The 15,882-nt window shown below is 46.1% G+C and overlaps 1 long non-coding RNA gene across 1 annotated transcript; it reads right to left on the bottom strand.

The window, feature by feature from the left end:
- Positions 1–1,977: 1,977 nt before the first annotated feature.
- LOC122938991 lies at positions 1,978–4,207 on the bottom strand. The gene is made up of 3 exons (XR_006390075.1): positions 4,055–4,207; positions 3,925–3,978; positions 1,978–2,693 (listed from the first exon to the last, which is right to left on the bottom strand). It is a non-coding gene; the product is annotated as an uncharacterized LOC122938991 (long non-coding RNA).
- Between the last annotated feature and the right edge of the window lie 11,675 nt (positions 4,208–15,882).

Raw genomic sequence — 15,882 nt, 5'->3', positions numbered from 1 at the left:
TGTAGCATCGTTGGCAGCGTGTGGCTGTACTGTACCACTGATCTCCAGGGAATAGATACTCACTGTACCACTGACCTCCAGGGAATAGATACTGATTGTACCACTGACCACCAGGGAATAGATACTCACTGTACCACTGACCTCCAGGGAATAGATACTGACTGTACCACTGACCTCCAGGGAATAGATACTGACTGTACAACTGACCACCAGGGAATAGATACTGACTGTACCACTGACCACCAGTGAATGGATACTGTCTGTAAAACTGACCATCAGGGAATAGATACTCACTGTACCACCGACCACTAGGGACTAGATACTGACTGTACCACTGACCACCATGGAATAGATACTGACTGTACCACTGACCACCAGGGACTAGATACTGACTGTATCACTGACCACCAGGGAATGGATACTGGCTGTATCACTGACCACCAGGGAATAGATACTCACTGTAAAACTGACCACTAGGGAATATATACTGGCTGTACCACTGACAACCAGGGAATAGATACTAACTGTACCAATGACCTCCAGGGAATAGATACTAGCGGTACCACTGACCACCAGGGAATAGATATTGGCTATACAACTGACCAACAGGGGGAATAGATACTTAATGCACCACTGACCACTAGGGAATATATGACTGTACCACTGACCACCAGGAAATGGATACTGACTGTATTACTGACCACCAGGGAATAGATACTTACTGTACTACTGACCACCAGGGAATAGATACTGACTATACCACTAACCACTAGGGAATATATACTAACTGTACCACTGAACACTAGGGAATGTATACTGGCTGTACCACTAACCTCCAGGGAACAGATACTGACTATACTACTGACCACCAGGGAATAGATACTGACTGTACCACTTTCCCTTAGGGAATAGATACTGACTGTACCACTGACCTCCAGGGAATTATCCCATTCAATTATCAGTGCTAGTTTTCTGTATAAGCACCATACTGTAGTCATTCTAAAATGTGCTTTTACACAACCTTGTAATTACTTTGCTCTCATTATTGGGTGACACAACTGTATAATCCCCCGCTGGGTGTGTCTGAACCTGCGGCACTATAAAGCTGCCTGATGAGTGTGACCGGCCGTGCAGCGTCCTGCAGCTTGTAGCCTGAGATCTGCAGCCGAGAAGACATGAAGTCTCTGCCTCTAGTTCTGCTGATCGCTGCATCGGCTCTTCTGCTGTCAGTGACCGGTCAGTCCCAGTGCTGTGAGAGTGACAGCTGCAATGGATGTGCGTGCCGCAGAGTGGGCTACAAGGTGAGTCTGATGGGTGAGCAGAGAGTAATATGAGCATGCAGAAATCCCTCATCTTTACCACACATCCACAGCCACTAACCCTAACCCTTATATAACCCTACACGCTAAGACTAGGTTCACATCACCATTTTGTTTTCCGTTCTTCTCATCTGGGATTTTTTCTTCGGTCACACCAGGTAGGGGCAAGAGGGAGGCAGCAGAAGGGCCATAGGCAATCAGATCATTTGTATTTTTCTGATGACAATAAAGGCTAATATATGACATATTCCTCTCTCTTGTTATCATAAGAGAGGATGCTTTTTCTCTTATCCTGCGGGCTGTCAGCCCCCTTATATCTCAGACTCTTATATGGATGGTCCTGGTCCTGTTTGAAAGATGGGAATCTAAGTTTGAAAATAAGACCAGAGTCACAGTATGATCTCCTCTACATTGGGAAATATAGCCTTTAGAAATCGGGTTGGGATTGAAAACATGTATTAACACTCTAGTAACCTTATAAAAGTAATCTGACATACAGTGGCTTGCAAAAGTATTAATACCCCTTGAACTTTCTCACATTTTTTCATGTTACACCCTCAAACTTAAATGCATGCTATTGGGATTTTATGTGATCGACCAACACAAAGTAGCAAGCACAGTATGTGCGAGGTGAAGAGAAAGCGATCTATGGTTTTCAACATATTTAATAAATAAAAATCGGGACAATGTTACATGCATTTGTATTCAGCCCCCCGGAGCCACTATTTTGTAGGACCACCTTTCACTGCGATTATAGTTGCAAGTCTTTTGGGGTCGGTCTCTACCAGCATTGTACATCTAGAAGCCGAAAATTTTGCCCATTCTTCTTTGCAGAAGAGCTCGCGCTCAGTCAGATTGGATGGAGAGCGTCTGTGAACAGGGATTTTAAGGTCTCAATGGAATTTAGGTCTGGACTGTCACTGGGCCGTTCTAACACATGAATATGCTCTGATCTAAACCCTTCCATTGTAGCTCTAGCTGGATGTTGAGGGTGGTTGTCCTGCTGGAAGGTGAACCTCCGCCCCAGTCTCAAGTCTTTTGCAGCCTCTACCAGGTTTTCCTCTAGGATTGTCCTGTATTTATCTCCATCCATCTTCCTTATGACCTCTGACCAGCTTCCCTGCTGAAGAAAAGCCTCCCCGCTTTTATGGTACCACTTACTGGTTTTAGTCAGACTGTGTAGGTTTTAATGATATTATATTGATATAATTGGGTCGGCTTCCAGCAGTATTATTTGAGGACCAGATGATGACATAATTCTGGTGGTAGTGCGATGGCCCCGTGTGATGGTTTTATTTCAGCACATTATTGTGATATTCTTATGTTCTCTTGGCTTTTCATATTCTTGTTTTGTGCTTTTTTACTATACTGTATCTGAATGTTGGGATGGAAAAAGAAACACAAAATATAAATATATACAGGGTGGGAGGGATCTGACAACCATCATTTCACCTTCTTCATCTTTCCCCAGTTCACAGAGGAGGAATTAGAAGCTTTAATGAAACACCTGGAAGACAACTCTACGGATTCTAACGGACAATTAGAAACTTCTGAAGGCGCTCCTGACTACACCATTGAGAACCCAGAAACGTCTGACAGCTCAGAGTATAACACCTTAAAAGCTGTCAGTGCAGAAGATGATGGAGATGACATCATAAGGAAACCCAGCAATAAAAAGACTCCCAGTTAGACATTGTGTCTTCTAATATGCCTCCAGCTTTCAATCCCATAAACTGTCTGCTGTGTAAGATCGCTCATTGCTAGTAGCACTTGATGGTCCTCACAAGATTGCAGTATTATTTTATATCTTCTAGGAGTCATAGTGTTTACCTGTAGCTGCCACTAGGTGGAGCTCACTGCACAGAGATCTTCACAGCCCCTATTGAACTCTGTAGTAAATCTGCCTGCAGGGAGCTCCCCCTAGTGGTGACTGCTGGCAGCCAGAGCTTTATCATTTGCTATGTGGAGGATAAGCAGGTGATTTTGAGCTCTCTGGGAGAGAAATAAAATTGTTAAGATGCAGAAAACTGTACATTGTAATTTAACACAAGACATGCCAATAAAAGTGTCAGATGCATGCCAGTTGTCAGTGTGTGTCCAAGCAGCTGATTATGCATCAATATTCCACTGAGCGCTCCCTCTGCACTAAGGGTAGGGATCACACATGGGCAGACTATGCCAATCTTCAGAAAAAAATCCATGTATAGCACACCCATACGCCATGCATTGATCTATTGTTCTCAGCATAAGGCCCCTTGCAGACTAGCGTGTCCGGTTTAGGTCCAGATGCTTTGCGTCTGCGATCAGGGAAAATCGTGTGAGTAGGTACGCAATTTCAGTCAGTTTTGACTGCAATTGCTTTCCGATGTTCAGTTTTTGTCGCGCGGGTGCAATGCGTTTTGCACGTGCGTGATAAAAACTGACTGTGGTATTAAGACCCGAACCCGGACTTCTTCAATGAAGTTCGGGTTTGGGTTAGGTGTTCTGTATATTTTATTATTTTCCCTTATAACATGGTTAAAAGGGAAAATAATATCATTCTTAATACCGAATGCTTACTGAAATGTGGCTTTAGGGGTTAATAAATTTTTAAAAATTAACTCACCCCATCCTGTTGTTCGCGCAGCCGGCATCATCTTCTTCCTTCTTTTTTCAGGACCTGCAAAAGGACCTTTGATGAAGTAATCGTGCTCACCACGTGATCCTTCTATCTGCGCTGACATCACTGCACTCACCACGTGATCCTTCTATCTGCGCTGACATCACTGCACTCACCACGTGATCCTTCTATCTGCGCTGACATCACTGCACTCACCACGTGATCCTTCTATCTTCGTTCAGCAGGACCTGCTCTGACATCACTGCACTCACCACGTGATAAAAGCGATTGCGTCATCAAAGGTCCTTTTGCAGGTCCTGAAATAAGAAGAAAGAAGATGATGCCGGCTGCGCGAACAACAGGATGGGGTGAGTTAATTTTTTTAAATGTATTAACCCATAAAGCTACATTTTAGTAAACATTCTCACAAAAAAGGTGTGATTAAAGGGCGTCTCTCAGTAGGGTTGACAATACTAAACAGGTAGGGGATGAGGAGAGCCAGAGATGAATATATTTTGCTAAGCTTTTATCATCAGGAGTAGTGTGAATATGAAGTTTCATTCTGCCAGATTCTGCTCCTGCAAGTGCCCAGGTGGCGGAGATTTGCAGTGAAGTGCTCTCGGCTGCACTACAGCTCCTCTCCTCTGTGTGACAGATATAGCATTTATCCAGGAGCCCACTTCACATCTCTGCTCTAGAGCAATTGCAGGTGTAGAATCTGGCAGAATTACACATCATATTCTTACTGTTCCTTAAAATAGCCGTAATAGTTTGATATTTGCCTTAAATGGGTAGCCCCAAAATTACAACTTATCACCTATCTCCAGGGATCCCACCAATCTTGAAAATGGGGGTCCTGTTTTCTGTTTGAATGGAGTGACTATAAATCATGTACCTTGCGACTTCATTCATATTTAATAATACTGCCACAGATAGGTGGAGGCCCAGGGATGGAAGCCCCAATGATTAGACACTCGTCACCCATCCTACGGCATAACCCTTTAGCTCCAATAGCTTCATAAATGTAAACATGTGCCTGGAGACCCTGGACTGCCCTCATCCTCAGTCCTTCTTGTGCATGCTTCTATTGATGTGCCCCCATCACCTGCACAGTGTAATCTCCATCCATGGACATCCCTCACACTACGTGCAGCTTAATACAGAACATATTAATCTAAAAGCCTAATGGAAGGTGGCAAAAATCTAGGCCAGAACTTTAATGACATCTGTTCATGACCGACTGCCTCTGAAGGTATGTGGAGGCTTCCTGGGGCAGCACTGATTCTTGGTTGCACAATTTATCTTGATACTTTATGGCATTATTCATCTGGACACAAGATATGGACATCTCATGACACAAGCTACCTGGAGAAAAGTGGAATAATGTATTCAAATAAATAATGTCATACAATGTCCAGATAACTAGTGCCATACAATGAGCAGATAACAAGTGTCATACAATGTCCAGATAACTAGTGTCATACAGTGTCCAGATAACTAGTGTCATACATTGTCCAGATAACTAGTGTCATACAGTGTCCAGATAACTAGTGTCATACATTGTCCAGATAACTAGTGTCATACAGTGTCCAGATAACTAGTGTCATACATTGTCCAGATAACTAGTGTCATACAATGTCCAGATAACTAGTGCCATACAATGAGCAGATAACAAGTGTCATACAATGTCCAGATAACTAGTGTCATACAGTGTCCAGATAACTAGTGTCATACATTGTCCAGATAACTAGTGTCATACAGTGTCCAGATAACTAGTGTCATACAATGTCCAGATAACTAGTGTCATACAGTGTCCAGATAACTAGTGTCATACAATGTCCAGATAACTAGTGCCATACAATGAGCAGATAACAAGTGTCATACAATGTCCAGATAACTAGTGTCATACAATGTCCAGATTACTAGTGTCATACAATGTCCAGATAACTAGTGTCATACAGTGTCCAGATAACTAGTGTCATACATTGTCCAGATAACTAGTGTCATACAGTGTCCAGATAACTAGTGCCATGCAGTGTCCAGATAACTAGCGTCATACAGTGTCCAGATAACTAGTGTCATACAGTGTCCAGATAACTAGTGTCATACAGTGTCCAGATAACTAGTGCCATGCAGTGTCCAGATAACTAGCGTCATACAGTGTCCAGATAACTAGTGTCATACAGTGTCCAGATAACTAGTGTCATACAGTGTCCAGATCACTAGTTACATACAGTGTCCAGATAGCTAGTTCCATACAATGACAAGATAACTATTGCCATACAATGTCCAGATAATTAGTGTCATACAATGTCCAGATCAGGGGTCAAGTCCTGGGAAAAAAAGTGTGGGAACTCACCCAAGATCCACTGCAACCCCCATAAAAAAAAAAAGCACTGAAAATCTAGCATGCTGTAATTTGTGTCGCTGCGGACTGAGCCAAATGTCCACATTGTGATCAAAACAAAAACTCCCCTTATATATAATTTACTTACAGTTCTGAAGACTGACAGGCTTGGCCTCAGGGCTGCTGGCTGGCTTGGCCGAGCAGAAGGAGTGTGGGACTGTGAGGCCTTTTTTCTCCAAGCTGCTCCGGATCAGGGCTCTAGGCAGCTGGGCTCAGGGCTGGAAGTGGGCACTGCACAATAAGAAAAAAATATTTTTCATTACACCTCAGGTCAGACCACCAATCAGACCCCCAATGTTAATAAGACCCCAATAAGACCTCAGATCAGAACCCAATATGAATGACCCCCAATCAGACCTCAGATAAGAGCCCCATGCCTCATAGCAGCCCCCAGTGCCTCTCCATCAGCCCCCCAGTGCCTCTCCATCAGCCCCCCAGTGCCTCTACATTAGCCCCCCAGTGCCTCTACATTAGCCCCCCAGTGCCTCTCATCGGCCCCCAGTGCCTCTCATCAGCCCCCAGTGCCTCTCATCAGCCCCCCAGTGCCTCTCATCAGCCCCCCAGTGCCTCTCATCAGCCCCCCAGTACCTCTTATCAGCCCCCCAGTGCCTCTCATCAGCCCCCAGTGCCTCTCATCAGCCCCCAGTGCCTCTCATCAGCCCCCAGTGCCTCTCATCAGCCCCCAGTCCTCTATATCAGCCCCCAGTCCTCTATATCAGCCCCCAGAGCCTCTCCATTAGCCACCCAGTGCCTCTTACTAGCCCCCAGGGCCCCATTTACTAGCACCCAGTGCTGCCCCATCCACCAGCCCCGAGTGCCCCCTCCACCAGCCTCCAGTCAGTGCCTCTCCATTTAGCCTATACGCCTTTAGTATAAAATAAAATAAATAAACTTACACTTACCTCTCCTGCTCCTGGACGCAGACGCTCCTCTTCTACTGCTGTAGGCTGCGCACGGAGTGACGTCACAGAGCGACTCACTCGGCTCCTGTGCGCAGCCCTCACAGCCGACAGCCGAGGACCAGGAAGGTGGCGGTGAGCAGGGGCGTAGCTATTGCCTCCCTTAGGCAAGTGACAAACTGCCCCCCTCATTCTTAGGCAAGTGACAAACTCAGCTCTGCTACATCTACAATGAGCAACTACAACAAATGTAATGCCAAACTGCAGTTCCTCTATGTGATGCCTTGGATAGCTTCCACTGGACCCTGGCTGTGGGTCCAGTGGAAGCTATCCAAGGCATCACAATCACATAGAGGAACTGCAGTTTGGCATTACATTTGTTGTAGATGCTCATTGTAGATGTAGCAGAGCTGGGTTTGTCACTTGCCTAAGATTGAGGAGGGGTAGCAGTTTGTCACTTGCCTAAGGCCAGGGTAAGGGGGGCCTCCCAACCAGGCTGTGCACATTAATCCTGCCCTGGCTGATCGATCGCTTGGTTGACACTCACTCAGGGAGTCACAGTCCACAGACACTTAGTCTAGACTGGTCTGGACCGGACCACCAGGACCCCGGTCCGGTCGGATGGTCCAGCCACGGACGCTCACCTCAGCAGACAGTCGCACTCGTCGCAGGCTGGCTCAGGATAGGAGGAGGGGAGCTCTCAGGCGCCATGAGAGGAGTCACAGTGAGGCAGTCGCAGGCAGCAGCACCGCACAGACAGCTTCCTCTACTTCCGTCTTCTCAACTGAAGCCGCTCCTCCTCCCTCCTCCCTTAGCCTGCCCTGCACAGTGCGCTTCACGCAGGGCCTCGCCTCCGCTCCGTCTCCGCCCCCTGTGCCCTGTGAATCTGATTTCAGCCGCGTTCTCCTGGCTTGAGGCTGAAAGGGAACGGCGTTCCTGCCATGAAAAAAGTGCAGGAACGCCGTTCCCACGCGTTCCCCCTCCACTCGACCCCTGGTCCAGATACAGTTAGGTTCATATACACTCACCTAAAGAATTATTAGGAACACCATACTAATACGGTGTTGTACCCTCTTTTGCCTTCAGAACTGTCTTAATTCTACGTGGCATTGATTCCACAAGGTGCTGATAGCATTCTTTAGAAATGTTGGCCCATATTGATAGGATAGCATCTTGCAGTTGATGGAGATTTGAGGGATGCACATCCAGGTCACGAAGCTCCCGTTCCACCACATCCCAAAGATGCTCTATTGGGTTGAGATCTGGTGACTGTGGGGCCAATTTAGTACAGTGAACTCATTGTCATGTTCAAGAAACCATTTTTCCAGTCTTCAACAGTCCAATTTTGGTGAGCTCGTGCAAATTGTAGCCTCTTTTTCCTATTTGTAGTGGAGATGAGTGGCACCCGGTGGGGTCTTCTGCTGTTGTAGCCCATCCGCTTCAAGGTTGTGGGTGTTGTGGCTTCACAAATGCTTTGCTGCATACCTCGGTTGTAACGAGTGGTTATTTCAGTCAACGTTGCTCTTCTATCAGCTTGAATCAGTCGGCCCATTCTCCTCTGACCTCGAGCATCAACAAGGCATTTTCACCCACAGGACTGCCGCATACTGGATGTTTTTCCCTTTTCACACCATTCTTTGTAAACCCTAGAAATGGTTGTGCGTGAAAATCCCAGTAACTGAGCAGCTTTCTTTCCCATTCTGACATTTAGTTTGGAGTTCAGGAGATTGTTTTGACCAGGACCACAACCCTACATGCATTGAAGCAACTGCCATGTGATTGGTTGACTAGATAATCGCATTAATGAGAAATAGAACAGGTGTTCCTAATAATTCTTTAGGTGAGTGTATATATTTGGACACTGACACAGATTTTTATTTTTTTTACCTGTTTACTAAAACATATTCAAGTTATAATTTATATAATGGACATTGACATAAAGTCCAGACTTTTAGCTTTCATTTGAGGGTATCCACATTAAAATTGGATGAAGGGTTTAGGAGTTTCAGCTCCTTTACATGTGGCACCCTGTTTTTAAAGGAACCAAAATTAATTGGACAATTGACTCAAAGGCTTTTTCATGGGCAGGTGTGGGCAATTCTTTCATTATTTCATTCTCAATTAAGCACATAAAAAGCCTGGAGTTGATTTGAGGTGTGATGTGTCACGGTTGGGAGTAGAGGGGGAACTCCACTTGCATCCCAGATCCTAGCCCTGACTCCTAACTGTATGAGCAGATCCAGATGGTAGGAGGGCTCATACACAGAAACCTCAGACCCTAATTCACCCTGAAGATCTCTGAAATTAAGGTCAGAAACTAGAGACGACCTGCTCCTCCAAAACACGGATGAACAGGAGTCTCCACAGGCCTGGCAGCAAAGATAGGGGAAGCCAGGGAACAGCAACAGGCTTGGCAGGCAAGAACCCAGTGATACAACAACACCCTGGAACAACAAGCACTTACCTGCAGCAGCAACAGGGTGGAACAACAGCACTAATAACTACCTGGACCCCCATGCAAAATGGCATGCAAGGCGGCACCAGGCAGAGCTGCTCACTAACTTGTAGTTCCCCCTCCAGGGAACCCATGAGCCCGCTCACCAAAGGCACAGACAGACACAGGAAATGTCTAGCAACCATGCTGGACTACAAGCACCAAACAGACCAGACATGGAACACAAAATTAGACATAACAACAGACCCTTAACATAAACCACACCAAACAAAGCAACTGGTGAGGATGGGTGGAGGACATAGAAACATGGGGAAGAAATAGGAGAGATATTGTTGTCTAACTAGGTGGCCCTCACACTGGACAGATGGAATATCCAGAGAGGAGTAAAGCTCCATCACCAACCAAGGCAGGAATACCACTGACCTTGTAACGGATCCCCTGGCACCCCGACTAGGTACCTCCGTTGATAGATGCTCCTAGTGCTTCCCGAGGACTCCAAGCACTCCTCTCTACACCAAAACCACCACAGGAAAAGCTCTTACAAGAGCTAATAGTATGGCCAGGGGAGTATAGCAAATCTTCAGCGTATAGCAATCCCCAGTGTCGATCAGTTACCCAAACACCAGCCTCAACATGATGAAGGGTAAAACAGGAACTCTTTATTGAACACACAGCATTGACTTATATACACATGACATTCTGAGGACATGACAAAGCAGCCAATCCTATACAGTTTAAACACAAAACGAACCCTATTTAACAAACACAATGGCATTGTCTGTGACGCAATTAACAAACACACTGTGTCTTTGACGCAATCAACAATGAACATGCAAACAGATATCTTCACCCCCTCCATAATGAATGAATGGGAAGAGGAGACACATGTGATGGGATTATCTCCTGAGTGTATCATAGGAGTCGGCTGCTATTATAATCAACTGTCTTAATCCCATCACTAACACAATCAGTGGGAGTCTCTGTGCAGAGTTAACCCTTTTTGTGTTGCTGAATCCACACCATGCCTTTTTAATGGGCAATAGGAAATATGTGGCATATAAATTGCACACATAAATCAGGGTTCATAGTTCCTTGTAACCCCAAAAGATCTGAGGGGGTCTCCATAGTTCTCGGTCCATAGTCTGTAGGAAGGAGGCTGGCCCTCAGGCTTCTCCAGCAGCCCCAGTGACGGTTCAGTCCGTCACATTTCTCCCCTCCCAACAGTAGACTAACCAGGTACCTGACCTCCTGTCGGTCGGTGCCTGAGTTAGTCGAGTAGCCTACCCATAAACAAACACTGGTCCTGTTGAACTCTGGGGTCTGGCTCTGTTCTGTATGTCCCCAGCTGTTGAGTGGGCATCTGCTACTCCTTGCTTCATTGTTGTTCTCTAGCTTGGAGCTGTAGGTACTTGGTGGGCCGAGGCTGACTGCGCTCTGCCCAGATGCCATCTCTTCCGCTGGGGTAGCTAGTGGGGAGTCAGGTTCTGGACAAGAGGATAGGGGAGGGCAGAGGCCGACTGCGCTATGCCCAGATGCCAGCTCTTCTGCTGGGGTAGCCTGTGGGGAGAACAGCCTCTGGACAAGAGGATAGGGGAGGGCAGAGGCCGACTGCGTTCTGCCCAGATGCCAGCTCTTCTGCTGGAGTAACCAGTGGGGAGTCAGGCTCTGGACAAGAGGATAGGGGAGGGCAGAGGCTAACTGTGCTCTGCCTAGTGATGAGCGAGAGGTGCCATATTCGATTTTGCGATATATCGCGAATATTCGAGTGAATATTCGTGTTATATTCGTCGAAATCGAATATTCGTAATTATTTCAATTTTTCGAGAATAATATGCGATTATTTTAATCGCGTGTTGCGATTTTTCTAGTATAATAGTATAAGGCAATGGTATTTTACGAAATTTCATACTATTGCTTTAACTTCGTCTTTTAGAATATTATTCTAAAAGACGAAGTTAGAGCAATATTACGAAATTTCGTAAAATACACATATATATATTGTAATTTAGCTAATATAGTGCTATAATCATTTTTTTTTTCTTTCATTTTTTTTCCCTCTTCTGAACTTAAGCTTTGTAAAATATGTACACTGTTAAAAAAAGTTAATATAGCAGTATATTAGCTAAATTACAATATATATGTGTATTTTACGAAATTTCGTAATATTCTAAAAGACGAAGTTAGAGCAATAGTAGGAAATATCGTAAAATACACATATATGGAATATAGCAGTGCGAAGCTGAAATTGCGATGCGATTAATATAACACGAAATAATCGCATGGTGATTTCTACTTAGTACTGCTATAGTCCATATTCGGCGAATATGGAATATAGCAGTACTATACTTCGAGTTATATTCATCGCATGGCGATTTCAACTGATGGACTATAGCAGTACTAAGTAGAAATCACCATGCGATTATTTCGTGTTATATTAATCGCATTGCAATTTCAGCTTTGCACTGCTATATTCCATATATGTGTATTTTACGAAATTTCCTACTATTGCTCTAACTTCGTCTTTTAGAATATTACGAAATTTCGTAAAATACACATATATATTGTAATTTAGCTAATATACTGCTATATTAATTTTTTTAACAGTGTACATATTTTACAAAACTTAAGTTCAGAAGAGGGAAAAAAAATTAGAGAAAAAAAATTATTATAGCACTATATTAGCTAAATTACAATATATATGTGTATTTTACGAAATTTCGTAATATTGCTCTAACTTCGTCTTTTAGAATATTCGTAATATTCTAAAAGACGAAGTTAGAGCAATAGTAGGAAATTTCGTAAAATACACATATATGGAATATAGCAGTGCGAAGCTGAAATTGCGATGCGATTAATATAACACGAAATAATCGCATGGTGATTTTAATGTAATTCTCTAATCCGACAGTACATTCTAGTATATGGAGCGTCCCCATGGTGATGGGGACGCTCCATGAGCACGGCAACAGGCACTGAATGGAGCATTAAAAAAAAAAAAAAAAAACGAATATTCGATTTTGCGAATATATAGCACTATATTCTAAATATTCGCGAAATCTCGAAATCGCGATATTCGAGAAAAATATTTGCAATTCGAATATTCGCGCTCAACACTAGCTCTGCCCAGATGCCAGCTCTTCCGCTGGGATGGGGTCAGGGAATCCTGCCCCCAGGACCTTGCTGCGGATCAGCTGTGGAGAGGAGGGATCGTTTACCTCCTCCTCCTGGCAATCCTGCGGGGTTGGTGGGGGATCCGTACCGGCCGTCCAGCATCCCGATAGACCTGGTGCCGAGACTGCAGTCCCATCTGCACCATCAGAGTTAGGGGTGCTGTCTCCCTGTGGTTGGGGAGAGAGACCGATTGTCTCCTCTCCCTTCAAGGTACACTGCCGCTGGGGAATGGAGACAATGCTCTCCTCTCCCTGCAAAACATACTGGCGCTGGGGAGCAGGACCGACTTTCCCTACTCCCTGAAACTCCGGCTGCCATTGGGGATCTGGCCCGACTGCCCAGCATCCCTGTAGGGCCGGTGGAGAGATCTCGGTCCCATCTCCACCTGCCATATGGGGTTTCCCCCAGGACCAGTCTATGAGGTCCCCTACCTCTGTAGCTGGTACTGAAGCAGGGGATACTTCAGTCGGGTCTTCCCAGTAAACCTCCACAATATCCTCCCAGCTGAAGGGCTATGGACCTGGGTCTGACACTCTGCTCTCTCGCTGAGCCCTCTCACTGGAGTGGAACAGCTGCTGGTAGTCCTGTTCCAGCTTCATCTCCCGGGTCACCAGGTGAATCAGGTCTTGCTCAATTTTGTGAGTGTCGTCCCAGTCATACCTGCTCTCCCGCCACTCAAAGAGGTCCCTGAACCGGGCTTGTGTAGGGCTCCCAAACTCCAGCTCTGAAAAAGTCTCCCATAACAAGCCAGGACCATCAAACTCCTCTCCCTCTGGCCTGTCATGCTTAGCTGTCCTGGGTAGGTACTGTGCCCCATACCACCAGAGCACCTGGTAGGCATCTTCCAGCCACAGCTCCTGCCATGCTAGGTGTTCCAATTCCTTTACCCATTCCTCCTGGGGCTGCTCTCCCAGGAAGGGCATCCGCAGGGCTACTCGCTTCTGCAACCGCTGGTCTTCCGTGGGGAGTCTCTCGTCCCACAGATACTCCACAATACCCAGTGCCTGGTACCAGATGCCTTTGCGGGTTGTATCTCGGTCATCCATGACACCCTCATCGCACTCCACTGCTGTTTCCATTCTGCTGTAGCCAGGGGCGCTGTACGGATAATAGCGTTGCCCTTAATATGTTCCACAAACGGTGTCTCCGAGCTGCTCCTCCTCGCACTAGGACGCCATCCCACTGCTTGCCACACATTGGTTGCTATGATGCCGTGCGCCCGCTGCTGTACAGTAATACACTCGTATTATCTATACGAGTGTATTACTGTACAGCAGCGGCGGCATGAAGCACATGGCATCATAGCAACCAATGACTCCTTGCGCTCCTGCTCTCAGCAGGAGTCCAGGCCGTTATCTCACGGTCTGTGTTCCACGGACGTGTGCATGAGGCTTAATGCCTTGGTAAGTGATTTCCATCAGTGATTGTGAGCCAAAACTAGGGTTGGAGCCTCCACAGACCTGAGGTATGAGGGAAAGATCTGCACCTGTTCTGTGTTTAGAGCCGCACCTGGTTTTGGCTCAAAATCACTGATGGAAATCACTGACCGAACACTGACGTGTGAATGAGGCATAACACTTCACAGCACACATACTCTTCTGAATTTGTTGAAGAAACCCAGAGATTCTACCTTATCCTCAGACCATCGAGATGGAGTTTGATGCTGATACAAAAAGACCTAGATATAACTTCTAAACAAACAGACAACTCTTTTGCCTGCTCTTATCTGATATGAATAATGAATGTTCTTTACCCACAAACTTTTTCTTTCATCCAAATTCACATTCAGATAAGCAGATGCCAGGAGGTATCGACGTCTATTGTGATGGGTCTTTCTACCATGATAAAGGCGTCCCACGTGCTGGTTTTTCAGTAGTTTTGCAACAAAGTTATTTTACACAAGTGTTTGCCTCACTCATCTCAGTATGGATAGCTTGCAGCGATAGCATGTAATATATACAGTGATGGTGGATATGCAGGGGCGAACTGACCATTCAGGCTCTGGGTCGTGGACTGAGGGCCTGCGGCCATTAGGGGACCCGCCCGCTGCTCTTCCTGCAGGGCCGGCCCGACTCCCAACTATAATACTACTCACTGACTGTAGTTCAACAACAACAACTTTACTAGTCAAAAAGGTTAGACAACAACTAGCGCAGCAGCAGGCAGGCTGTGGCTGGACCGCAGCGTCAGCGTAACGGACGTCACTCACTTTGTCACGGTGACGCGTCTGCTCCGCCTGCTTAGTGGGAGGAGCCGGCGCGTGAGTGAAGTACGTTACGCTGCCTTCCGGCCGGCCTGTCTGCTCCAAGCCTCCCACTGTGCTGAGCCTGGGGCCCTGGCTGAGTCTACTTAGTACGTACTAAATCTGATTCTGAAGTTGAACAGATATAGTGACTGTCGTCTGTGACTGACGGAGTCTGAAGTAGGTTAGTAGTTATTACAAACTAGTAAGTTATTAGTTAAATAGTAGTTAACTAAGTTGTTGTGTGAGTGGTGGGCATGAGTGGTGGGCAGTGGCTGGTTGGTGGCGTGGTACTTTGGTGCAAAAAAAACCCAAAAAACTAAATTAGGGGGTCCTAAGACTCCTAAATGTAAAATTATAAATATTCATATTTTTTTTGTGAGCCCCTCAGCCCATAACCTAAACCTATACAGTATAAAAAAAAGTGCAACTACAGTGGATTAGTGGAAGCCGGACATAAGGCCTCTCAGACACTGTGTGCAGTAGGCTAAGGCTACTTTCACACTAGTGGCACAGCCTCCGGCAGGCTGCTCTGTTGGATCCGTCCTGCCACTAGTGATCATGTGCCTCCAGACTGCCGCACGGCGAGAAGCTGCCGGAATAAATGTCAGACTTGTTGTAGTTTTAGTCCGGCTGCCTCTTGCCATGCGCTGCCGTGCCTCGCCGGAACTCCGCCCCGTCCCCATTATAGTCAATGGGGACAGAGCGGCAGTCCGGAGGCACACGGTCACTAGCGGCAGGACGGATCCGACAGGCTGTTCACCCAACGGAACAGCCTGCCGGAGGTCCA

This window comes from Bufo gargarizans, chromosome 5, assembly GCF_014858855.1.
Source record: "Bufo gargarizans isolate SCDJY-AF-19 chromosome 5, ASM1485885v1, whole genome shotgun sequence".
In the NCBI taxonomy this organism is placed as follows: Eukaryota; Metazoa; Chordata; class Amphibia; order Anura; family Bufonidae; genus Bufo; species Bufo gargarizans.
This window is presented reverse-complemented; position numbering and strand designations above follow the sequence as displayed.